This window comes from Paralichthys olivaceus, chromosome 3 (assembly GCF_024713975.1).
Source record: "Paralichthys olivaceus isolate ysfri-2021 chromosome 3, ASM2471397v2, whole genome shotgun sequence".
Classification (NCBI taxonomy): Eukaryota; Metazoa; Chordata; class Actinopteri; order Pleuronectiformes; family Paralichthyidae; genus Paralichthys; species Paralichthys olivaceus.
Genome location: NC_091095.1, coordinates 22,411,647 through 22,419,820, shown reverse-complemented (window position 1 = coordinate 22,419,820; position 8,174 = coordinate 22,411,647).

The window sequence follows — 8,174 nt, the reverse complement described above, 5'->3', positions numbered from 1 at the left end:
TGCTCAGTGCTCACATCATAAACATTTCATTTCCGCCTTACACAATTTTACACTTTTAGAGTAAATATTCCATTTGAAATCATGTAGTTGTAACACTTCCAGCAATCCATAGCACAAGACCTGATCATTATCTGTGCCACATTTTATCGGTGAAGCATAGCAAAGTTAGAGGTTTTAGTAAGGACTGAAAACTGAGAGAAGAAGAACAGTAGGTGGCGGGAAAATTAAAATAATGCAAGTTAATGCATGAAAATATTTTAAATTCTTTTTTAAATTAAAAAAGATTGAATTTGAATGTTGTTTGCAAATTTGTATTTTGATGCCCCATCTCAGTTATAAAATGACTTACAGACATCATGTGACCTTTAAAAAGTGTTTAGATTAAGAGTGTATGGTGAACTTTATTTAGAGAAGACCAAATCTTCAATGTGAGCCTCAAAAACACAAACAAACCATTAAATCCTGAAATATAACTTGTGTTTTAGCAGTTTTCACACTGACCTAGTTTTCTTCCTTCTTTCCCTGTTTAAAACTGCTTCTATCCTCTGTAGGGGACAATGTTTAATGCCCTGATGTATTATATTAGCTGGATTTACTACAAACAGATTAAACAGGAGCAAGAAAGGCTTAGGTGATTTGATAATTGCTTTTGGCACCTGTGTTTTGTTCTCCTCTCCCTGTAGCTGAGCAGAAAGAATCCCTGAGCTGAGTTTTTACAGTGAATTCAGGACGGGCTGAGGAGCGGCTCAGCACCCCGCTGTGTGACGTTCTGAAAAGGCTACGCTCCGATGTCTCCTCCACATTGCCCCTGCTCAGCATGTCTTAGATTCAGCCACATCCAGATTTTATCACTATATGAATTAAACCTTGATTTTCTGTCCACTCAGCAAGAGAGAGCTGCACCAGTGATATTGGGGCTACATCATTTCACACTCTGGACAGGCAATCCACAAAGGTATGCAAAGATCATACACTGACTTTCTTTTTTTATTAATATTTTAATTTTTTTTGGTGATGGCTTCAAAATCGTAATAATAGTACCTGACACTTATTTGTATATATTTATTTCATTTTTCACCTATCCTTATATCCAAGTCCTTTCTGTTTTCATCTGGTCTCTGTGGATTCCTCCTTGCAGGAGAAAAAAAAAAAGAAAATTAAAATCCATCAGCTAATGTGTCGCCTGGTAATGAAATAAGAATCTGACACTCTCTCGCATTGAAATGCAAAAGAGGTGTCCTGGTGTTACCCTGGCAATTTATCATAAAAGCCAGTGAATTTCTACTTAATATACATGAGCTACAGTGAATTATTACAGGGCTTGCCATTATAACAAACTTCTCAAAGTGCACAGACAAAAGGGTCAAGTATATTATTTTCCCTTACGTCACTTGGATGGATGATCTAAATGGCTTTCTGAAGTTGGCGAATTTCATACTTACTTTGAATATGTTTTATACTTTGTCCCATTTCGCACAATGCAACCCTTTTTACCCTCTGTTCCCTTTTTTTCGGTGCAGAGAAAATGGAAGAGAGAGGGAAAAGAGAGGCAGGGCAAAGTATGTCACCTGCTCGTATCTGAGTGCTTTTCCACAGCTCTAATTCATCTCTGCCAGCATCATGTCTCTACTTTCCTTTTCTTCACCACTGCACCAAAATGAGGCCTGCACAGTAAGTCAGCCAGCCATCAGCATCTTTGACTTCTCTTTCGCAAAAGTAATTTTGAACAAAACAAGAGAAAAAAACACATTAAACTACAACTATAAACTCATGATTGATTACTCCCTTTTAATCTTGTGATTCCGCCTGGTTAAAATAATCAATAGGTAACAATGCTTGTGATTGATATATGAGCCTGCGATGTTCGGAGAATATACTCACTGAGGGACAATGGTGGATAATGCCCAATCATATCAAGTGAGCTGTACTGTATCATTTGATTGATGAATTTAGTCAAGCAACAGCCTGAAACAGTTTACGCATCTGTCAAATGAATGATTAATAAAAAGGGAGTTAATATAATAAAAATGATGTTGCCAACAACCTTCGAAACTTAATACATTGTTGTTGTTGTCACCATCCTCCACATTATTGTAAAATGATGATAGTGTAATGCAAACGCAGTCCTGTATGCTGCTTGATTAAATCATGAGTTATTATGTTTTGTCTATTATTTCATGTTTTTGCATTGTCATTTGATTATACAGTGTCCTGTGTATTCTTAAGTGACTATATATAAGCTGCATATTTGATTTATAATCAAAGAGCACTCTGGAGCTTTGACAGGGAACCTAAGTGGAGCCCTGGGCCAGTAAAAATGTTTATAAATGACACAAGCGAGTGTTTTGCCCCAGACTGAGGACTGCCATATCAACATATGACGCGTGTAGTCACTGATGATGTATAATTTATATGACAAATTTTCACTGAGGCGGGCATAATGCCATTATCACAGTGGAGAATGTCTTTAGTCCTCCCAGGGGACATCTCAACAAATCACCACGTCTCAGGCAAACCAGGGCCAAAGATTAATGATAAACATGACAAGGACAAATTAGAATATGTAGAAGTTAGCATGTGCGAGTCACGCCAAATATCCCGGAGCTAAATAAAAAGACATGCATTCTGGTCTGTTCCCTGTTGTCCAATTTTATAAATAGTCCTGTCGGCCTATTTATGAACTACGGGAGTGTGTGTTTTTAAATGGACAAAGGCTTCAGCTGTCATGTGTAATAATGCTGCAGACAGCGAGTGAATGATTAGCATATCCACGTCTATACGAGTCAGCAGCACTACACCAAAGCTGAGCTGGCAGCAGTGGAGGAAGACGTGCTCAGATCCTTCAGTAAAAGTTGTAACACCACAGTTTAAATAAGAATGATAAAACTGTCATGTCTCATTAAAAACGACGAGGAGAAGTTAGCTTAGCATGGTCCCCAGACTGAGAGCAGTGGGAAGATGCTGCTTTGAGTCTGGACAAAAGTAATAAAGAATATAACTACAAGCAGTTTTAAGATTCATGAAATAACACATTGCATCTTGTTCGTTTAATGCAGCGGTTCTCAAATGGGGGTCTGTGGACTCCCTAGAGGCCCATGAAAAGTTTCCAGATTCATCCATTAAAATCATGATGATATATGCTATTCTGTGATAACATGGTGACAATATATTTAATTCAGGTCTAATATCTGTCTTAGACGTTCTTCTTGTGTTGTTCTTTCATGTCATTAAGTAGAATTGTGTCAAATTATTCAAAAGCACATACATGAGGGGCGTCCCCAGCATATTTTCTGTCTTGTAGAAAGAAACCCCATCTGGTTTGGAGTTCACACATTTCCAGTCAGCTAATCTAAGCTAAGCTAACTGCCTCCTTGCCTCAGCTTTATGATTAATGAAAAGACACAAGAGTATATCCTCAAACTGCTCGGCAAGTAGGCAATTACACATTCCCCAAAAATGATTCTTCAAAGTACAAATACCACTGTTTACACACAGTAAATGTACTTCAAGTATTAAAATAAAAGTATAAAAGTGTCCCTCTTCATTAAGAATATTATTATCTTAATATTAAATTTAATCTATTTTGTATAGCCTGTGTTCACAAATACTTAAAATTAGAACAAGGTGTGACATCCTCCGTCCTCAGTCCTGAACGAGGATGAAAAAAATGCAAACATTTCAAGGAGAATCACTCCTGCATTAATGCAATTATTACAAATGTAGTAATGTATAATTTCATAAATTGTAGTTTAGACCACATCTTGTATAAAATCTTAAAATAATAGTAACTGTGGCTGTAAATCAATGGAGTTAAAGGTCAAATATTTCAATCTAAACTGTAATGGCAGACAGAGCAGACAACAGCAAGTGCAGTGCTGACACAGTATGTGAACCACTGAGCAGCAGAGGAACAACAGTAACCTCTTGCGTCTTGTGGTGACGCTCTTTCTGCCCGTGCCATTTCAGAGAGGTAGCTTGATTGTTTTTGATAGGGAGCATAAATCCCAATAACCATCAGTGGCGCGTGCTGGGCCATTAGCCCCCCTCCTGAGTGACTGTCACATGCAATGGAGGAGCCACTCTTCCATCTCCACCTGAGGCTCTGGAGATGGATGGCCCCGACGCTCCGTGGTGCGCTGGCTCATTTCTGCCCCGGTACAGAAGTCACCGCTGATTAAAATATCCACACTCGGTCCTTATTTCTATTACCAATTCACTCACCCCAGTCCAGGCCCTGTCAATTAAAGCGCTCGGGCCCAGATGAATGGAGATGCGGGGAGGGGGGTGAATGGTAGCTGACAGAATTACAAACGCTCACAGTCACAATTTATCCTCCTGACAATTAGGGGCAATTTGTTTCATGCTAACTCATCCTTAAGGTTTCAGAAGGTCTTATTTGATATCAACAGGGGTGGCTGTGACTGTCACAACCCCCTAAGTGCCACTCTCTATTTTGATTATACACAGTTGACTGCACTTTACAGTACATGTAATGGTTTTCTCCAAGCTCCTCCTATGTTATGTTTATACAGGCTGTGCTAAGGCCGTGCTAAGATAGATTAAGTCAAGTTACAGAATGAGTCTCCACAGAACAACTCCAGGACAGAACTCAACATGCAATCTGTGCTTCTTTGCATCTTCTGTACACTCTAGATCTTATTCTGCTGTAAAGTAATGCCCCACACAATTAGGTTCACATGGGTAATTATTAGAACCAGTTATAAGGCAGCACAGAAGTATGTAAGCTTTTTCGACAACCTTTTAACTCCAGCCGCCGCTATGAAAACTGAAAAATAACTGTGAGTTTTCAGCGAGAATGTCTTAGGCTTGGGCACAATGGAGTACAGCTCTCAATGACTGAGCCACTTTCTTTAGCGGAACCACTAAACTTCTATGGCGATATTCTATTGTGCTTTGAAAATGGGCTTTTGAAATGCATTAGCACTACACACTTTCTGAAGAAAGACCAAGCACGGATTTGAAACATAGCGACGGAACAAAAAAAGAGACAGAAGGAAAAAAAATGAATAAATAAAAATGGGATGCAATCATTTTTTTTCTCGCCCAGCCCCCTTGAGATCTCTCCTTCATTGTTTGCTGACGACTTGATACTGCAAAGTTCTATCTGTTTTTTTTCCCTCCTTCTTCTTCTTCTCCTTTTTCTTCTGCCGTAGCAAATTTGTTTTCAGGCTCCATAAAATAGCCTTTTCTTATTTCAAGCAGCACTGTATGCAGTGGAAAATCTTTCACATAATATATCCTTAAAAGCACATTACTCTGTCCCATACACCGTTAAGAGTTAAGAACACAGTTAATATTTACAGTTGAAAAAAAAGGGAGAAAAGGAAAGGATTTTGCCAGGGAATAAAACACCCCCACCCACGTATACACACTCACACTCAGTGCAGCAGTTGAACAATTGCTATTCACAATCCTATCCTTAATGCCTAAGACCAACATAAAAGAGGGGAGTTTAAGAATATAGGGATAAGCCCTTTCAGCTTTTCTAAGTCTTAAGGCTGGTTTATGCTCCATGAATACTGAGCATCGGCAGCCAGTGCTGTTGCCACTCTAAATAGATATTACAATGATTTGGGAACAATGCATTCGACTGATTCCCTCAGACACAAAAATACATATATGTGTATATATAGTGAATAGGAGGCAAACATTAGCGCTCGCCGACAATACAAGCATTTTTGATGTAGAAGGGTAGAGCAAGATTAATGTCTGAGGGAGAGAAAAGGCAAGATACCACTTTGGGTGTTTGCTGGGAAAGCTGCAGCGGGAAGATGCTTTGAGAGTCTAAATCCCCCCCTGAGTACAATGCAGGGCTGCTGATACAACCAACAGACACGGGGTCACCTCCCCTCAGGGAGACAATGGAAGCACAACAACAAACTGGAGTGAGGAAGCACCGAGGACTGTGCCGGCACAAAGGCAGCGAGAGGAAGGCAAAGAGGGGGAAATAAAGTGGGGAAAATGCAATTTGCCAGCATTTTCTATCACGATTATTATTGCTAATAACCATGGAGGCCTGCTGAATGTCGGCAGCAGCATCAAAACGCAGAAAACAAAAATGACCATTCTCCAAAATCTGCATCCGTTCCTTTGCATTAGCAACATCAGAAGCAAGAAAATGAGACAGCAGCTCAAGTCTGCTTCTATCATCACCAAATGACAACATATGGACACGCTGAATGTGCTGAAAGATGCCAGCGTTGCGTGATTTTGAGGAGGGCCATCTTGCAGCACAAGAGAGGTATGGATAAGCAGTCCTTTTTTTGCCACTTAAGCTTTCCAAACGGCCTCAGGGCTCCAGAACAACTCCGACCCTTGTGTCTCCTCTCCCAATCCAAGATTAGCCTGTCTTCTTGTCTTAATCCAGCAGAAACGCTGCATCCTGACTCCAACACCTCTCCACAATTACTGCACTCCATAATCCCCTGCCTGACTCCATTTTCCCTACTGCTTTAAGAGGGGTAAAGATCAGGGGTGAGCACTCATCCCCAAGCCCTCCCCTGCCTCTCACCATGGCAGTTAAGTGTCTGTGGAAATCACAGAATGAGTAAGCCTTGTGACAGCTTATTAATACTTCTCTCTTCTCTAGGGTTTACCAATGGTCAGTCCTTAAGTATACTGTACTGGATTAAAAGGATTTGCTTGTAGCTCAGGTTGGCTTCTGCAAAGAGGTATTTCAGCAGAATTCTCTGTTCCGTTCACACTAAGATGTCACTTGAAGGGTCTCCAGTTGCATTGTGCGCCAGGCTGATGGTCTGTGAGATATAATGTGGAACATGAGGCTGAGGTCTTTTTTTTCATGGTCAGTACCTCCTATGATTTCAAGTGGCACTTGATCCTCTCGGAGTGCAAAAGCACTCAAGCCTGGGTCTGAAATACAGTAACCAGATGAACTGAGCGTGCAGCTCTTTATTCTGCAAACTTTGATAGTTTTTACTGTTGTTCCAAAGAATGACCACCGCAGCTCCCTTCCACTTAAAGCCGCTGTTCACTGCAGTGTACACAGCTGAGCAACAATGACTGTGGCGCTTACAGAGACGAGAGATGTGCTTAAATGAATCATCCTGCTGGCTTAGCATAGCTTGGCTGCCTCTGTGCTCTGGATGTCTTTAATGCGTTTGTTTGCCTGCAGGCCCTCCGATTCTTTCTCCCTGCTTTCCCTGCTTTCTAGCCCCGATAGATTATACGTTTTTTTATATTTATTTCAAAACCTAAATGGACTTGAATCGATCAATACTTCATTGTGTGTGTGACGAAAGCTGCGCAAAAAGGGGGGGGGACCCAGTATGACAGATGTTACAATTCAGATTTTCTTTTCATTCTTTTTCAAGTAAACACAATGGCATATCGAAAGGCATTTCAAAAGCTGTTTTAAATTGATTTAAGTTAGCTCCTTGTCATAAAGCTGTGTGTTCACAAGTATCACAAAGATGACTGGAAACGGAGAAAGAGAGTAAAAGAAAGCTGCCTCCTCCAAGGAGTCTAAGCCATTGTAGGCTTCTACCCAAGCCTTAGATTTAAAAAGGGACCAAGCCTGGACAGATTTGCTCAGAAGTCTTTTCAGAAGATATTTTTTGAGCTGGAGATAGTCATCATGGAGAATAAACAACTTACTTTTCAGAGAAGGGAGGGACATGAAAGAATATGGAGGCAAAAATGTCCCACTGCTAACGAAATCAAGGAAAATAGAAGGGCATCAGAACCCTCTGAGCCTCCATATCAAATGCTCCACCCGATCTGGAATCAACAATAAAAAAGACAGCACTTGTGCATAATATAACGACTGACATGACATATGACTACAGCACAGGAAATAAAATGGGGAAAGGAGAGTGTCTTTTATGTTGAGAAAATATGATATGATTAGGGCTTTTGATGCTGGGAGCTACTCATATTTTATTCGGCATCAAAAGGTGAGATCTTAAGTTTTTCATATTTCCACTGCTCCATCATATCGTTCAGTATCTTCAAAAATTATTACTGCTGCATAACTGAATTAATCGACAGAAGTACAATTGAGTTGGAACCTCCATTGCCCTAGCTACAGGGACAGTACTCGGGTTCTCATCCAGTCTCATCTGTTCCATTTAGTCGACATGATTTTCGGAGCTTCTAATCTGCCATGCCTCATTCAGACACAGCGGCGGCCACAA